Below are 17,525 nucleotides of genomic sequence, written 5' to 3' on the forward strand. Positions count from 1 at the left end.
CTGAAAAGCTCCCTGCTAACTAGAGTGTTCGCTGGTTCTTAGCCACATGACAGATTAAAGTCGTGTACCAGTCTGGTAATGGAACACTCTCACACCGACTATGGTGTTCTCTGATGCTTTCTAAGCGGATGGCGGAAAGATATGTGAGGAGTCATTACACCAAGGAGGGTAAATATACTGAAATAAACTTGTGTACCCCAAACTAGATACATGAGAATACATAAATGATTGTAATTGCGGAACTATATCTTATACTTTGCGCATGTGAACACAACACAGAGAGGCACCAAACTTTCATGGTTCAACTACGATGTGCTTCACAGGCTTAATTCTATGATCAGGTGACAATATTCTCGAGAAATCAAGGGTGTACATTATGTTTGGATATAAGAGCTCGTATGAAGGCATCAGTTACGAGAATCAGGGTCTCTAAACGTCGTGATATTAAAGACGATCCAGATATGTTCCTGGTTATCTCCTGAGATTCGGTATTCATTAGAGTCCATAAAAAACCAGTAGTAAAAAAGAAAAAAAAAATGTGTGTGAATTCAGAAGGGAACAAACTGCTGACGTCAACGGTCCCTGGAGTTGCATACTACTTAAACTAATTTAAGGAAGGACGTTGATGAATGACCAAAAATGTCAATTTTCGATTTATTTTTTATTTGCTAGTACAACGGATGGGCAATAAGTTCCCAAAGTTTCAAGCTTTAAATCGCATCCGAAGTGCCTGAAAATTAATTAAAAGTGTGACGCGGCCTCCCTGCCACGCCAAGCTCAGAGTGATAACAACCCCTACATTCACAAGGAGAGGCTTCCAAATTGTATCCTAGATCTTGTGAAGCCCACTTACAGGTTTCTGGCCGATCCTGCACTTCTCAAAAAGTGTGTTCATGGCAAAACCCAAAATCCAAATGAGTCTCTTAATTCACTCATATGGAAACGATGCCCTAAAAACACATTTGCATGTGCTACAGTTGTCAGAATTGCAACTTATAATGCAGTTAGTGTATTTAATGATGGGAACGTCGGAAGGATGAAGGGATTAGAAAGAATGGGCTTCAAGATACGAAATTTTACCCAATACATCCTGAGAAAAATAGATTTACAGCGTGTCTCTGCAGCTGAAAAGTCAGTTGAATACCCGGTAAAGGAAACAAGACAGACAGCAAGAAAGCAGAAGAGAAGCCTTGAAGGGAAAGACGACCCAGAGTACAAATGTGGTGCCTTCTGAAGAAGTGACATAAGGAAAAAAGTTAGGTTGAACTTTAAATTGCGTTTCCTCAAAAGTTTGTCTCTTAAAGTTTATGTACCTTTTCCTCAGATCCTCTCACTGCCAGAATTCTGAAATTTTGTACACATATTTCTGTAAACCTAATAAACGTTGTCTCAAGAGAAAATTTTCAAATACTGATTGCAAGCTGAGATATGGGGCAAAGGGCTTAGAATTTTGCATGAATTTAAAATTGTACTTGAGGAATAATAATTAAAAAAATTATGAAAATTCTCCTATTTGACCTATTCCAAAAACCTCATGAGACAAGCTTACAATATAATGAGATGAAACAGAGAAATTTTTATAGAAATCTTTTGAATACTTTCTGAGAAAAAGGAACATACATTATTTTTTGAAAATAAAACTTCAAATTTCATTAAAAAAAGTTGAATATATATAATCAAAAGATTTATATGTAAATGTGTTACTTTTATGTAAAGTGCGGTACAAAATTTCATTGCCATATCTCCAAAACTGTGTATTTGGTGCATTTTTTAAATAGTGTGTGTTTCTAATTAACGTCCCCCCTTAAAATAACTGATGCTAAGAACAACACACACACACACACACACACACACACACACACACACACACCCATGCCCGAGAGAGGACTGGAACCTCTGGGGGAGGGGCCGCTCAATCGGTGACATGGTGCCTTAAACATCACGGTTACTGCGCGAGGCACCAGTATCAGCTGACGGAGTTGAATTGAGTTGCCGACCAGTCATATCACAAACACATTTTCTGGCTGCAATCCTAAGCCAATCTGAAAGGCAGGGACTCAATGGTATCCATTTTTTTTCAAAGGAAGGTTGCACATTCATTGCCAAGTGCGAAAGGGTGTTGCCCTACGCGATTTCAGTCTTTCTCGGCGTATTCCACTGATGAATTCTTCTCGGCTTATCAGGCGAGTGGTGACGTCGTCTTGTCGCAAAGTTTCAATGAGTTCCGTACCCATCATCTTCTGGCGAAGTGTCGCGATGCTCTCTCTAACCTTTCAACTTTCCCCTCCTTGGGGAAGTGTGTAGAGGAGTTTGTAGCTGTTGGCCTTTACTCTACAATGTGTGTTGTGAGTGTGTGATTGTCTTTGGCTGTTTTGGCTGCCTGTGTGTTGTGTTGGTGTTCTGGTGGCGTCTAGTACTTGCCTGAGGTTGGCGAGATGTTGGGTGTTTTAAGGATTAAGGATTGGTGTTAGGATTTGGGGATTTTTGGGATTTTGTTTTCGACTTAGTCGTTGAAGATCCTCATGGGGCGTTTGTGCTTGTCGAAGGACATGACATACCGACCTAAGGATTGGATAAGGTTATTTCCAGATCTGGAAGAGCTCTCATAGAAAGCCCTTGCCAGTGGAATTTCAGCAGCGGCGTGCAGATCGTCAGTGGGGAATCCCATGGGTAAATGCAGTGCCCTCCTGAGTGCGCGGTTCTGCATTGTCTGGAGTTTGTCCAGGTGCTGCTTTGCCGCGTATCCCCAGAGAGGGCACGTTGTAACCTCCCCACAATAAAAAATAATATAAATAATATTCACATTTAGTGTAACCTCCCAACACAAAAATTCCTAAACCTCTCAACAGTAAAAAATATAATTATTTCGTTCACATTCAGTATAACCTACCAACAGAAAAATTGCGTAACCTATCAATAATAAAATGTGACTAATCTCTCAATAATAAAAAATGTGACTCACTTATAACATTTCAATAATTGACTGTCAGTTTAACCTGGTAAATTTTGGACGTCAGCAGTGCTGCGTCATGGCCCTGAAAGATCATACTGAATAAATTGAAAATTCTTACCTCGGTCTAGTCGCCGGATAGCGCATATACACTCCTGGAAATTGAAATAAGAACACCGTGAATTCATTGTCCCAGGAAGGGGGAACTTTATTGACACATTCCTGGGGTCAGATACATCACATGATCACACTGACAGAGCCACAGGCACATAGACACAGGCAACAGAGCATGCACAATGTCGGCACTAGTACAGTGTATATCCACCTTTCGCAGCAATGCAGGCTGCTATTATCCCATGGAGACGATCGTAGAGATGCTGGATGTAGTCCTGTGGAACGGCTTGCCATGGCATTTCCACCTGGCGCCTCAGTTGGACCAGCGTTCGTGCTGGACGTGCAGACCGCGTGAGACGACGCTTCATCCAGTCCCAAACATGCTCAATGGGGGACAGATCCGGAGATCTTGCTGGCCAGGGTAGTTGACTTACACCTTCTAGAGCACGTTGGGTGGCACGGGATACATGCGGACGTGCATTGTCCTGTTGGAACAGCGCCGGTCTAGGAATGGTAGAACGATGGGTTCGATGACGGTTTGGATGTACCGTGCACTATTCAGTGTCCCCTCGACGATCACCAGTGGTGTACGGCCAGTGTAGGAGATCGCTCCCCACACCATGATGCCGGGTGTTGGCCCTGTGTGCCTCGGTCGTATGCAGTCCTGATTGTGGCGCTCACCTGCACGGCGCCAAACACGCATACGACCATCATTGGTACCAAGGCAGAAGCGACTCTCATCGCTGAAGACGACACGTCTCCATTCGTCCCTCCATTCACGCCTGTCGCGACAACACTGGAGGCGGGCTGCACGATGTTGGGGCGTGAGCGGAAGACGGCCTAACGGTGTGCGGGACCGTAGCCCAGCTTCATGGAGACGGTTGCGAATGGTCCTCGCCGATACCCCAGGAGCAACAGTGTCCCTAATTTGCTGGGAAGTGGCGGTGCGGTCCCCTACGGCACTGCGTAGGATCCTACGGTCTTGGCGTGCATCCGTGGGTCGCTGCGGTCCGGTCCCAGGTCGACGGGCACGTGCACCTTCCGCCGACCACTGGCGACAACATCGATGTACCGTGGAGACCTCACGCCCCACGTGTTGAGCAATTCGGCGGTACGTCCACCCGGCCTCCCGCATGCCCACTATACGCCCTCGCTCAAAGTCCGTCAACTGCACATACGGTTCACGTCCACGCTGTCGCGGCATGCTACCAGTGTTAAAGACTGCGATGGAGCTCCGTATGCCACGGCAAACTGGCTGACACTGACGGCGGCGGTGCACAAATGCTGCGCAGCTAGCGCCATTCGACGGCCAACACCGCGGTTCCTGGTGTGTCCGCTGTGCCGTGCGTGTGATCATTGCTTGTACAGCCCTCTCGCAGTGTCCGGAGCAAGTATGGTGGGTCTGACACACCGGTGTCAATGTGTTCTTTTTTCCATTTCCAGGAGTGTATAACTGCTCCTGTATGAAACTAAACTTTTCTGGCACAGCCCAGTGCAATACCGCCCGATAGATTTGTCATGTATAAAAAGAAACAACTGATTTTTCTTTACAATATGGATTGGAGAAATTAGTGAATTCTTTAAACTGAGACGAATGATTGTTAAAAGTTACTTTTTAGGAGAAAGATTATTATTAACAGATTTTTTTAAAACATTTACATGGGACTTGATATAACAATACTACGTATGCGCGACGCTGCTTTTACCTTATACTACAACGCTCAGGCTCCGCCATCGCTCCACACGACCGGCCCAGCCTACTTCACACACCAGACTGATAGCTACTACATACTCCTACTAACACACAGTTCCTACTGCAGTCAACACTGCTCTTTGGCCTGAGATTCTCTTATAGCTTACATATCGCAGGCAGCGCGTGAGCAATCCATCGAAATTACATCTGCTCGAGTGCGCTGGCAACAAATTCCTTAATCATGGATCTCTTACATAACCCTCCACTGGGGGGGGGGGGGGGGGGGGCAAAAATTTGGCAGTGATGGTGAGTCAATTGGACTTGCCATGAGCAACAATTTCTTTATAATCTATTTAGTTACTAATTCTACAGTCACAGAAGTATATACATTATTGATAAGTGCAGAACATATTAAGAAAAGACAAAATGTATACGCAATGAGTACAAATTATATTAACAAATATCATAAAGTGCACACGCACTGTATATGTCTTTATCATTTTACAAGAATTTAAACGCACTGTATAAGTCTTTACCATTTTACAAGAACTAGGAAAGGAATGGGAAGGATTGCATCATGGTTATAGCACAGTAGGTTGCACGTAGTTGCACTGAAAGTCCATATCTTTCTACAGAAGCACAACACCAAGTGAGACAATCTGAATTTCTCTTCCCTGGAGTATTTATCAGTGTAGCCAAGACACTGAAATGTTGTATTAATATTCAATGTTATCATTTTGGTAGTACATTAGGTACACCAAACAGTAGGACCATAATAACATCTCCATCGTTCAAGGTAGTGGACAGCTTGATATGTCAACACCACATTCTTGTAGAATCCATACTCTTACAGCAACGTAGAATTAGTGCAAAAACCAAATATAGTGCTCCATGATCATGAGGATGGACAGGACAAACGGATATTGCAGTAATTGCTGGTAATTAGGTCAGAAGGTGAAGGACACATTAAGTCTTATGTTAGTCATCATTCAGAATTACACTAGTGTATTAACCGATCTGAATAATTATTGGCATTCATTGGCTATTTACACAGCATTTAAGTAGTATATATATGGAGTATTACAGAACATTATTCATAAGTCATCTCATTACAATAATCATTGGCATTCATTGGCTAGTTACTGAACATGTAGTAAGTATTGAGTATTACTAACCACTATTCATAACTCATCTCATTGCAGTAGTTATTGGCATTCATTTACGGAGTAAAACAAAATATTATTAAGAAGTCATATCATTGCAGTAATTATTGGCATAGCACTTATGAATAAGTCATCTCATTACAGTAATCATTGGCATAACATTTATGCATTATTACAAAACATCATTCAGTATTACTCAGAACTCATCATTCAAGTGACATAGGACATATTTAAAATGTAACACACTGTAACTATTACCCAAGGTCTGTAGTCCAATAATACATAGATATAATGGATTCAATACATCAGAGAAATTTGCATTATATTTAGGACTAGAAATATATCTTAAACTGGTAGCATTATTTAGTTGTATACCGGTAATAGTTGGGACTGGTAACAATTTTGTTTTTTTTTTTGCTAGCAATGCATTGCGTTGGGATCGATAATTAATTGCTGGGGCATAAAAATATTTGCTTTTGACTTATTTCTGGAAATAAGGACTAATAACGTCATTCGTCATGAGTCAGCTGTAGCAAGATTATCAAACACGTACAGTATATGTGATCACATTCATAAATGATAGACGCAATTGGGTAAAAAAATGCAAGTACTAGAACAGGTTTAATAACTAACTGTTTATAGCATATTAATATCATGAAAAGCTTCTCCTGGAAAAAATACAAAATGGATTATTGCCCTGAAAGAAAAAATGTACATTACGCTGAAAAGTAGTAAACTTCGAATTAACAGGTAATGAAACGTGTACTTAATATGTATGTACTCTAACTGTCTTTCCCAAAACATTCAATCATTATACTATGCGACGTAAGACATACTGTCAAAAGGAACTGCAACAAATACTTAAATAACTACATAGCATCTCTTAACTAATAGTAAATATATAAAATTCATCATCATTCTCATCTGCAAGGAAAAACTTCATTATTCATATTATAATAACTTCATCATTATCATCATCTACAAAGAAAAACTTCATTATTCATATTACCATATTATTCATACAACTATTCATCATCATTTATTATCATCTGCAAAAAACAGACACTTTGTTATTCATATTCATATTAACATTCTCCTCATACAACTATTCATTATCATTCATTATTTCATATATTATAGAGTTTCTTACTTCTAGCATATTTCATCACTAAAATTAACATGTGTAGTTCCGTCTGACAGCCTGCAGTAATCGCCTCGCATTCTGAAAGGAAAATAATTAGTTAAGACTGCTATTATACAGTGTGCATAGTATATTCTTGTTAATGCTTGTTAATTCTGATCCATTTACTCTTCATGACAAGTTATTGCATTTTCTTTCGTTCATTCCGATGGTGAAACTTCCATTTCATAGTAAACCACTGTGGTTGTATAATTTATTTCTTTTACACGGTATTGCTTTCTGAAAATGATGAATAAGGATTAATATCTTGCATTTAAATCATATACCCGTTAAATGAAAACTTGTTTCTAGTGATATAACTAAGCATACAGCATAGCATGACAGAAAACGTACTATGTCAAAAACATAGACAGTTTTCAAGTGCAAAAAATGTACACACAGTATCATAATGTAGCAGCAAAAAATGTTGAATAGTCAAGATGTTGAGATATCATAAGGAAAAATGTCAAAGTCAACTGGTGTTGTTACATCTTAAACATTTCATAGTGCATACAGACAAAAATTCTACTTCCGATAGGAAAACAATCATACAGGAAAAAAAAATGGATAATGTGCACGGTCTGATGTGTAACGACAAGAAAAGCAACCTGCTAACCTTAACTTGCCGGGCATTTGCCAAGGAAAAATACGATCATTATCAGTTAGTAATCACTTAAATATAATTGCATAAGTGGCCATATAAATATCAGCAAATGGCATTACAGTGTGATAAATCATAAAGTATGTTCATTCAATAAAGGGTTTGATATTGGAGACATGGTGATTGCCTTTGCTTTTTCTGGTTCTCAAAGTTTCGACATGTACTACATTGGGGTGAGAAATGCTGCGAATTCTATATGGACTTGCGTATAGAAGCTCAAATTTACTGCATCTACTCTTTCCTCTGTTGGATAAATAGTGTGTGCGTACTAATATCTTCTGTCCTATGTGAAAGTCACGGCGTGTACAAACCTGTTTTTGCTGTCTTCTCCGGCGCTCTGCGGCACGTTTGATGTTGTTGAGCGCAATGTCAATTATTTCATGGTGGCGTAGTCGACGAGATGTAGGAAAAGATACTGATTCTTTAATTTTGTTAGGGGGTTCAACATTTTTCAATATAACAGTCGGAGATAGCATAGTAGATTCATTTGGTATGGAGTTAATTACATCCTGGAATGAGAGCATGTGTGTATCCCAATCAATATGTTTTTTATGGCAGTGTATTCTACATAGTTTACCAATTTCTTTCATGAGTCGTTCAGAAGGGTTCGAAGAAGCGTGATACCTGGATATATACACTCCTGGAAATGGAAAAAAGAACACATTGACACCGGTGTGTCAGACCCACCATACTTGCTCCGGACACTGCGAGAGGGCTGTACAAGCAATGATCACACGCACGGCACAGCGGACACACCAGGAACCGCGGTGTTGGCCGTCGAATGGCGCTAGCTGCGCAGCATTTGTGCACCGCCGCCGTCAGTGTCAGCCAGTTTGCCGTGGCATACGGAGCTCCATCGCAGTCTTTAACACTGGTAGCATGCCGCGACAGCGTGGACGTGAACCGTATGTGCAGTTGACGGACTTTGAGCGAGGGCGTATAGTGGGCATGCGGGAGGCCGGGTGGACGTACCGCCGAATTGCTCAACACGTGGGGCGTGAGGTCTCCACAGTACATCGATGTTGTCGCCAGTGGTCGGCGGAAGGTGCACGTGCCCGTCGACCTGGGACCGGACCGCAGCGACGCACGGATGCACGCCAAGACCGTAGGATCCTACGCAGTGCCGTAGGGGACCGCACCGCCACTTCCCAGCAAATTAGGGACACTGTTGCTCCTGGGGTATCGGCGAGGACCTTTCGCAACCGTCTCCATGAGCTGGGCTACGGTCCCGCACACCGTTAGGCCGTCTTCCGCTCACGCCCCAACATCGTGCAGCCCGCCTCCAGTGGTGTCGCGACAGGCGTGAATGGAGGGACGAATGGAGACGTGTCGTCTTCAGCGATGAGAGTCGCTTCTGCCTTGGTGCCAATGATGGTCGTATGCGTGTTTGGCGCCGTGCAGGTGAGCGCCACAATCAGGACTGCATACGACCGAGGCACACAGGGCCAACACCCGGCATCATGGTGTGGGGAGCGATCTCCTACACTGGCCGTACACCACTGGTGATCGTCGAGGGGACACTGAATAGTGCACGGTACATCCAAACCGTCATCGAACCCATCGTTCTACCATTCCTAGACCGGCGCTGTTCCAACAGGACAATGCACGTCCGCATGTATCCCGTGCCACCCAACGTGCTCTAGAAGGTGTAAGTCAACTACCCTGGCCAGCAAGATCTCCGGATCTGTCCCCCATTGAGCAGGTTTGGGACTGGATGAAGCGTCGTCTCACGCGGTCTGCACGTCCAGCACGAACGCTGGTCCAACTGAGGCGCCAGGTGGAAATGGCATGGCAAGCCGTTCCACAGGACTACATCCAGCATCTCTACGATCGTCTCCATGGGAGAATAGCAGCCTGCATTGCTGCGAAAGGTGGATATACACTGTACTAGTGCCGAAAATGTGAATGCTCTGTTGCCTGTGTCTATGTGCCTGTGGTTCTGTCAGTGTGATCATGTGATGTATCTGACCCCAGGACTGTGTCAATAAAGTTTCCCCTTCCTGGGACAATGAATTCACGGTGTTCTTATTTCAATTTCCAGGAGTGTAGATCAGAGAAATGTTTCGAGCTCGTAACATACGTGTCCATATCGCAGATCGAAATTGTGGTCCATTGTCGGAAATTACTTTTAATACATGTCCTACATGAAATAAAAAATGTTTTATAAATGCATTCGAAATAGATTTAGCAGTAGCTTTGCGTAGCGAAGTGAAGCTAACAAATTTCGAAGTGAGTTCAACAAAGACAAAGATGTAGCAAAAACCTCTATTAGTTCTGGGAATCGGTCCAAAAATGCCTACAGCGGCCATGTGTCTCAATTTAACGGGTACAGTGGGATGTAACGGAGGAATATGTGAAGTCGTGTCTGATTTAGCTTTCTGGCAGATTTTACATGACGCTAAAACTCGTCGAATACGTTTCTCCATGTTAGCAAAATAACAGTTCTGTCTCAGTATAAGAAAACATTTTCTGGCTCCATAATGTGCGTAACTTAAATGAGTATACCAAATTAATTTGTTAACAAGCTCGTCAGGAATACATAATAACCAGTTGTTGCTGCCAGGGTGAGAGCGGCGAAACAGAATATTATTGCGTACAGTATAATGGTTTCTAATGGTAACATTATTCTTGTCTTGCCAAAGGTGTTTAATTTCTTTCGATACGTTGTCTTTGCTCTGCTCCTGTGCTATGTCTCGTAATGATGACGAAACTAAATTTTCAAATGCAACTTGTTGAATGTACATGACGCTAAAATTTGCTTGGCAGAAGTTGGTTGCGATGTCTTGCAGATTGATGCTGAGAAAACGTGATAGTGCGTCTGCTACAATATTTTGTGTACGGATATAGGGAATAGGATAATGTTTAACTTTAAATGTGTCATGCTGTTTAACTTGAAATTGATATATAAAACCGGACATAGTACCAGGGATGTTGTCAGAAACTGGAGCTTGCTGTAAAAGAATATTGCGTAGCTGAGTACGTTCGTCGTCTGTATTTGCACTGCTTTGTTTTACTTTATAACAAATCATCTGCATAACGTCATATTCAGCTTCGTGTGGTGTATTATAATTGAGTACGTACGTATCTGTGAACAATGTGGAATGACAGTCTATGTTACGTGATATAGAAATGTCCTCTGTTCGATTAATTACCTGTTCATCTGCAGATAAAGCGTGCTGAAATTCTAATGCCAGTTGTACATTTTCATCCTTCAACATTAAATAGGAATATTGAAAGTCAATAATTGCATCGTGTTGTACCAAAAAATTCGTACCTAATATAACGTCTGTTGTCAATAAGGGAACAATCCAAAAATTTGAGTGGAACGTATGACCTGCAGTACAAAATGATAAGTGTGTCTATAATTTTACATCTACTCCTTTACCAGATACTGCTCCTTTTACTTTAGTTTTGCCTAATGGTAACGTAGGATAAGTATTCTCTTTGTTACATTCGTTGAAAGTGTCTTCATTTATAACTGAAATAGGTGATCCAGAATCGATTACTGCTGAAAATTTGTATGATCCAATCTTTACTTCAATGACAGGGTGGGAAATGGGTTTTTGAATAACTGGTTTTTCATGCAAAAGAGTGTCTGGGATGTCATCAAAAGTAATAACATTTTCGTGAACAAGATTCTGTGTATCTGAAGTATTGCTTACGTTGCTGGAAGATGCAACCTGTACTGTATCTAGTCAAATTCTATCTGACGTGCTGTTATTTGCGGGAGGATGCTGTGGTATTTCACCTATTTTTACTGTTCTGTTATTTTTTCCTGGCGTATTAGGTTCGGGATGATATCGACTGTCTGGTTCGTTCATGATAATTTGTTATTGCGGATGATTCTGCTGCCGGAAAGACCTTCTGTTATTAAATGTACGCTGAAATCTGTGCTCATTACTTTTACGTCTGTCATGATAGTCATTGCTATACGGCGCGTTGCGATAGGAATTGAAATGATGTGTTTTCTGTACGTAGTGATTTCCTTGTTGCTGTGCGTTACTATTTGGCGGAGCCGACGCTATATGTGTAGGCGGCGAAATATTAAGAGTTGGTTGACCTTGCAGACTACATTGTTGGTTAGGTATGCTAACCGACTGGTTTTGTTGATGTTGTGGGGAAAGGCCTCTATTGTTGCCAAACTGTCTTTGCTGTTGCTGATAACTAAGAGGATACTGATAATTAAAATTTTGTCTGTTATTAAAGTTTTGGTGGTTGTCATTCCTGGAGCGTCTATCACCTTTGCTATTAGAATAGCGTGGCTGATCGTAATTGCCGTATGCTTGTCGGCCTTGGTTATGATGTGAAAAATTTTTGTTTATGAAAGAATAGTCTGATTGCTGAACTTCCAAAAGCTGTAACAGATCTCTAAATGCCGAAATATTTTCTTTCTGCTGTCCTGTTAAAAGAGATACTCTTAACGATCGTAGTAATTTAGAAATACACAATTGGATAAGTGCTGATTCACTGTATGGCTCACTTAAGTATTGGTTTTGTTGGACCATGTGTTCAAAAAAAATGCGTGACAGTGGGAAAATTTGAGTTCTCATAATTCGGTAAGCTAATTAATTGATCCTTGATTCCGCGCTGTGTCGTCTTCGACCAATACGCTGACAGAAAAGCATTCTGAAATTCTTCTACTGAGTAGCATTGTCTCGCGATCGGTCTCATACGAGTTGCCGGTTCGCCTTCCAAAAAACTGCAAATAAATTCAAGTTTGTGTGTTACGGGCCAAGTTGGTGGAAAAGCAAAGCTAAATTGTTGTATCCAGTCCAAAGGGTGAATCTGTGATCTGTCATTTTTAAATACCTTGAATTTCCTAACGGATAGAAAGTGCTTGTAATCAAAATTATCGTCTCTTTATGTCTGAGCAGGCTCAGGATTGTATGATAATCTGTTTGTCTGTGGCTGTTCGGAATCTAAGTCACGTACTCTCTGTAAATTACCAAACTTATACTGGCTGTGAGAGTGTGAGAAATGTTCGGAAAGCGGAGTATGCTGTGACATGTTAAAGGCTGTAACATTTTTCATTTCAGTCATTTCTTGCTGTAAAGATGACAATTTTCTACGTAATGTATTATTGGACGAACCTATCTCACTGATTGTCTGTTATAAGTTTTGGAATTCGGGTGTTTGAACGAAATTGGTGACGTATCGTCTGATTTGGTGTCATTGTTATTTTCGATAACATCAATACGACTGGCCAACTCATCGATTTTTTCAGTCAGTGCTTTTACCTGATCGTCATTTTTAGTGTCACAAACATTAACTTGTTTTTGGATTTTACGGGTGGTTTTGTTCAATTTCTTAACGTCTGCTTTAATGGCATCGGGATCATGTATTAATTCCAATTGTTCAAGTCTGCTGGTAATTGTCTGAAAGTCTACTGTGTGTGTGTCTGTTTTTGTTTTAAGAGCGGAGATTTCATGATGCAATTCAGTGTTCAACTGTTTGATACTATTAATTTCGTCTGATACGGAAGCAATGTTGTTGTCTACGTATTATTTTGCTTTCGTAAACAATTTACGCTTATCTTCCTGTCTCTGTGCAGTAATTGTTTCCATGACTTGTTTCTTTACTTTATTCTGTTCCTGTATGAATTTATGGTAACGCGTTTCACTGTTTTGTAGGTGGTGATTAAAACGTTCGTCCGTTTGGCTGTTTTGTTCATCAAATTTCTTATCTACTTTAGTATCTAGTGTGCGTGAAAGTTCTGCTGACATTAATTTTAACTCGTCGCGTAACTGTGTTGCGTTTTCTGAACATCGTTTAGCAACTGCACTAATTTCATCTCTAAGTAAATTTGTTGTGTCTGCATGCGTATTATGTAATTACTGTGCAACGGACCTAATTTCTTCACTACTATTCTTAGCACAAGCCTTAATTTCCTCACGTAATTGTTCTTTAGTATCATGACATTGCACGGCAACGGCTGAAATCTGTTCATTAGTCTGTTTAAAGTTCTCATTAATTTGTTTGATCGACCTGTCGTGGTTTTCATTCGACTGTTTGAAACTTTCATTAAGTTGTTTGTTCGATTCATTAAGGTTGTCGTGTTTTTCATTCAACTGTTTGAAATTTTCATTAATTTGTTGTTTGAGATTTTCATTAAGTTGTTGTTTGAGATTTTCATTAAGTTGTAGCAATAATGCCATAACTTGATCCATGCCAAAATTAGAGACTCTATTTTCTGTGATGTGTGATGGTGTATCTGCAAGTGTCACGTTTTGTGTAACCATTTGGTCATTGTCTGATTCACGAAAAGGTTTGCTAATTGGATGTGCACTGTTGGTCACTACATTGGAATCAAATAAATCTGACGTACTTTGAGTACATTGTTCACCTTCGTTAGAAACAATTATCTGTTCGCTACGTAAATTTTGCAAATCAGGCGTTTCAAACTGGACAGCGTTCAATGTAACGGAAAGTGCCGCGTCATCAATTGTCGTTAAATTTACAGTGGACACAATTGAATTTGTTTGCTCATCATTTAGATTAGAATCATTACTGGTGGTCGGTACGCACTGATTGTCTGTAAATGGAGGATTATCATCAAGACACTGAGTGTCACTAGTATTATCAGTCAAATTATTCAAGTCGGCTTTTTCACTCATTACGCATCGCGATGTACTGTTAGCAGTTTTTCGCGGCATTTTCACAACTCAAAGTTAAGCACAAAATCAAAGACAAAGCAAAAACGGAACAAATACAATTACAACAAAGAGCAATAAATTGCCGACGATCTGTGAAAGAAAGAGTGACAAGTTAGTAAATGCGTTGCGCCTGATGCAAACCCCATTTAACATTAAGTAAATAAGAGCAGATATATAACTGACTACTTCTCAGAAATTCACAAAAATACGATCCTGGCCGGTTGTCGACAAGTGTAACCTCCCCACAATAAAAAATAATATAAATAATATTCACATTTAGTGTAACCTCCCAACAGAAAAATTCCTAAACCTCTCTAACAGTAAAAAATATAATTACGTCGTTCACATTCAGTATAACCTACCAACAGGAAAATTCCGTAACCTATTAATAGTAAAATGTGACTAATCTCTCAATAATAAAAAATGTGACTCACTTATAACCTTTCAATAATTGACTGTCAATATAACCTGGTAAATTTTGGACGTCAGCAGTGCTGCGTCATGGCCCTGAAAGATCATACTGAATAAATGGAAAATTCTTACCTCAGTCTAGTCGCCGGATAACGCATATATATCTGCTCCTATATGAAACTAAACTTTTCTGGCACAGCCCAGTGCAATACCGGCCGATAGATCTGTCATGTATAAAAAGAAACAACTGATTTTTCTTTACAATAATCGGGATGACCATGGATTGGAGAAATTAATGAATTCTTTAAACTGAGACGAATGATTGTCAAAAGTTACTTTTTATGAGAAAGATTATTATTAACAGATTTTTTTTAAAACGTTTACATGGGACTTGATATAACAATACTACATATGCGCGACGCTGCTTTTACCTTATACTACAACGCTCAGGCTCCGCCATCGCTCCACCACGACCGGCCCAGCCAACTTCACACACCAGACTGCTAGCTACTACTTACTCCTACTAACACACAGTTCCTACTGCAGTTAACACTGCTCTTTGGCCTGAGATTCTCTTATAGCTTACATATCGCAGGCAGCGTGTGAGCAATCCATCGAAATTACATCTGCTCGAGTGCGCTAGCAACAAATTCCTAAATCATGGACCTCTTACAACGTATACTCCATTACCGGCCGTATGAGGGCCTGTTAGACGTTTAGTCCTTAGGTCGGTATGACATGTCCTGCGACAAGCACAAACGCCCCATGACGATCTTCGACGACTAAGTCGAAGAGAAAAATCCCAAAAATCTCCAAATCCTAACACCAATCCTTAATCCTTAAAATATCCAACATCTCACCAACCTCAGGGAAGTACTAGACACCACCAGAACACCAACATAACACACAGGCAGCCAAAACAGTCGAAGACAATCACGCACTCACAACACACATTGTAGAGTAAAGGCCAACAGGCTAGAAACTTCTCTATACACTTCCCCAAGGAGGGGAAAGTTAAAAGGTGAGAGAGACGATCCCGACACTTCACGACGCAGGCACGCACTCCGCTGCTCGACTCGCTGCGGCTCACTTCGTTACCGTCGCTCGTGTACGCCATGTCCGGACGCGGAAAGGGAGGCAAGCTGGCTGCTGTGGCCTAACTCCTGGTCACGCTGGTGGGAGATGGCCGGGGCAGCAAGAAGAAGCGTAGCAGGCCGCTGCACGAGAGGCAGTGTTACCGCTGCCAGAAGGTCGGGCACGTCGCCAGGACGTGCAGCGGCGCAGTCGCGTGTTTGAAGTGTGCCAAGGCGCATGACACACGAGACTGTGACAAACCGCGACACATCGCGCCCACGTGCGTGAACTGCGGTGGCGCGCACGCTGCAAACTCTCGCAGCTGCGCGTACTCGAAGCAGCAGACATCCACCGCCACAAGGGAGGAAGCGGTACACGGAGGAGAGGTTGCGGCCCCGTCATCCCACTCCATAGGGGGAAACGGACCGCGCCACCGAGAAGACGGCGAGGCTGAAGTTTCGCCCATCGCCGCAGTGGCTGCTCTCAAAGCCGCAATGGAGGCAGAGAGAGCAGCCATGCATAAGGAGCTCGTCGGTGTTCACCGGCAGCTGCAACAGCTGCGGGAAGAACTTAGGTTCGTGCAGAAGAAGACAACCGCCCCGCCTCTACGGTGGGACGACACGCAGGGGTGGCTGTGGCGACGCAAACGGACGTCCCTCCGGAACCTGTAGCAATACAGGAAACCGGGGAGACACCCATGCACATACTGCCGTCTGCTCCTTCCCCACCTCCTGCTGGGGAGATCAAGCTGCAGGGGAAACAAGAAGAAGAGACCGGCAAGCCACAGGGGAAACAAGAAGTGGTCCATTCCGACACCATACCGTTTCCAGACAGTACCAACATGCCGCAGGTACTGCAGTTCCTTCTCTAAATCCTCGCACAAACGAAAAAATGGCTGACATCGAAATAAGTGTCCAAGGAATAGAAAAGCAGCTGAAATCACTCAACAGAGGAAAGTCCACTGGACCTGACGGGATACCAATTCGATTCTACACCAAGTACGCGAAAGAACTTTCCCCCCTTCTAACACCCGTGTACCGCAAGACTCTAGGGGAACGGAAGGTTCCAAATGATTGGTAAACAGCACAGGTAGTTCCAGTTTTCAAGAAGGGTCATCGAGCAGACACGCAAAACTATAGACCTATATCTCTGACATCGATCTGTTGTAGAATTCTAGAACATGTTTTTTGCTCGCGTATCATGTCGTTTCTGGAAACCCAGAATCTACTCTTTAGGAATCAACATGGATTCCGGAAATATCGATCGTGTGAGACCCAACTCGCTTTATTTGTTCATGAGTTCCAGAAAATATTAGATACAAGCTCCCAGGTAAATGCCATTTTCCTTGAGTTCCGGAAGGCGTTCGATACAGTTCCGCACTGTCGCCTGATAAACAAAGTAAGAACCTACGGAATATCAGACCAGCTGTGTGGCTGGATCGAAGAGTTTTTAGCAAACAGAACACAGCATGTTGTTCTCAATGGAGAGACGTCTACAGACGTTAAAGTAACCTCTGGCGTGCCACAGGGGAATCTTATGGGGCCATTGCTTTCAACAATATTTACAAATGACCTAGTAGATACAGTCGGAAGTTCCATGCGGCTTTTCGCGGATGATCCTGTAGTA

General features: G+C 42.0%; 1 protein-coding gene across 1 annotated transcript in view; it reads left to right on the forward strand.

Moving 5' to 3' along the window:
• LOC126230762 (caspase-like) overlaps positions 1–17,525 on the forward strand; it is a 92,174-nt gene that overhangs the window by 66,497 nt on the left and 8,152 nt on the right. The gene's annotated exons all lie outside the window — the stretch shown is intronic.

This window comes from Schistocerca nitens, chromosome 1 (genome assembly GCF_023898315.1).
Source record: "Schistocerca nitens isolate TAMUIC-IGC-003100 chromosome 1, iqSchNite1.1, whole genome shotgun sequence".
Taxonomy (NCBI): domain Eukaryota; kingdom Metazoa; phylum Arthropoda; class Insecta; order Orthoptera; family Acrididae; genus Schistocerca; species Schistocerca nitens.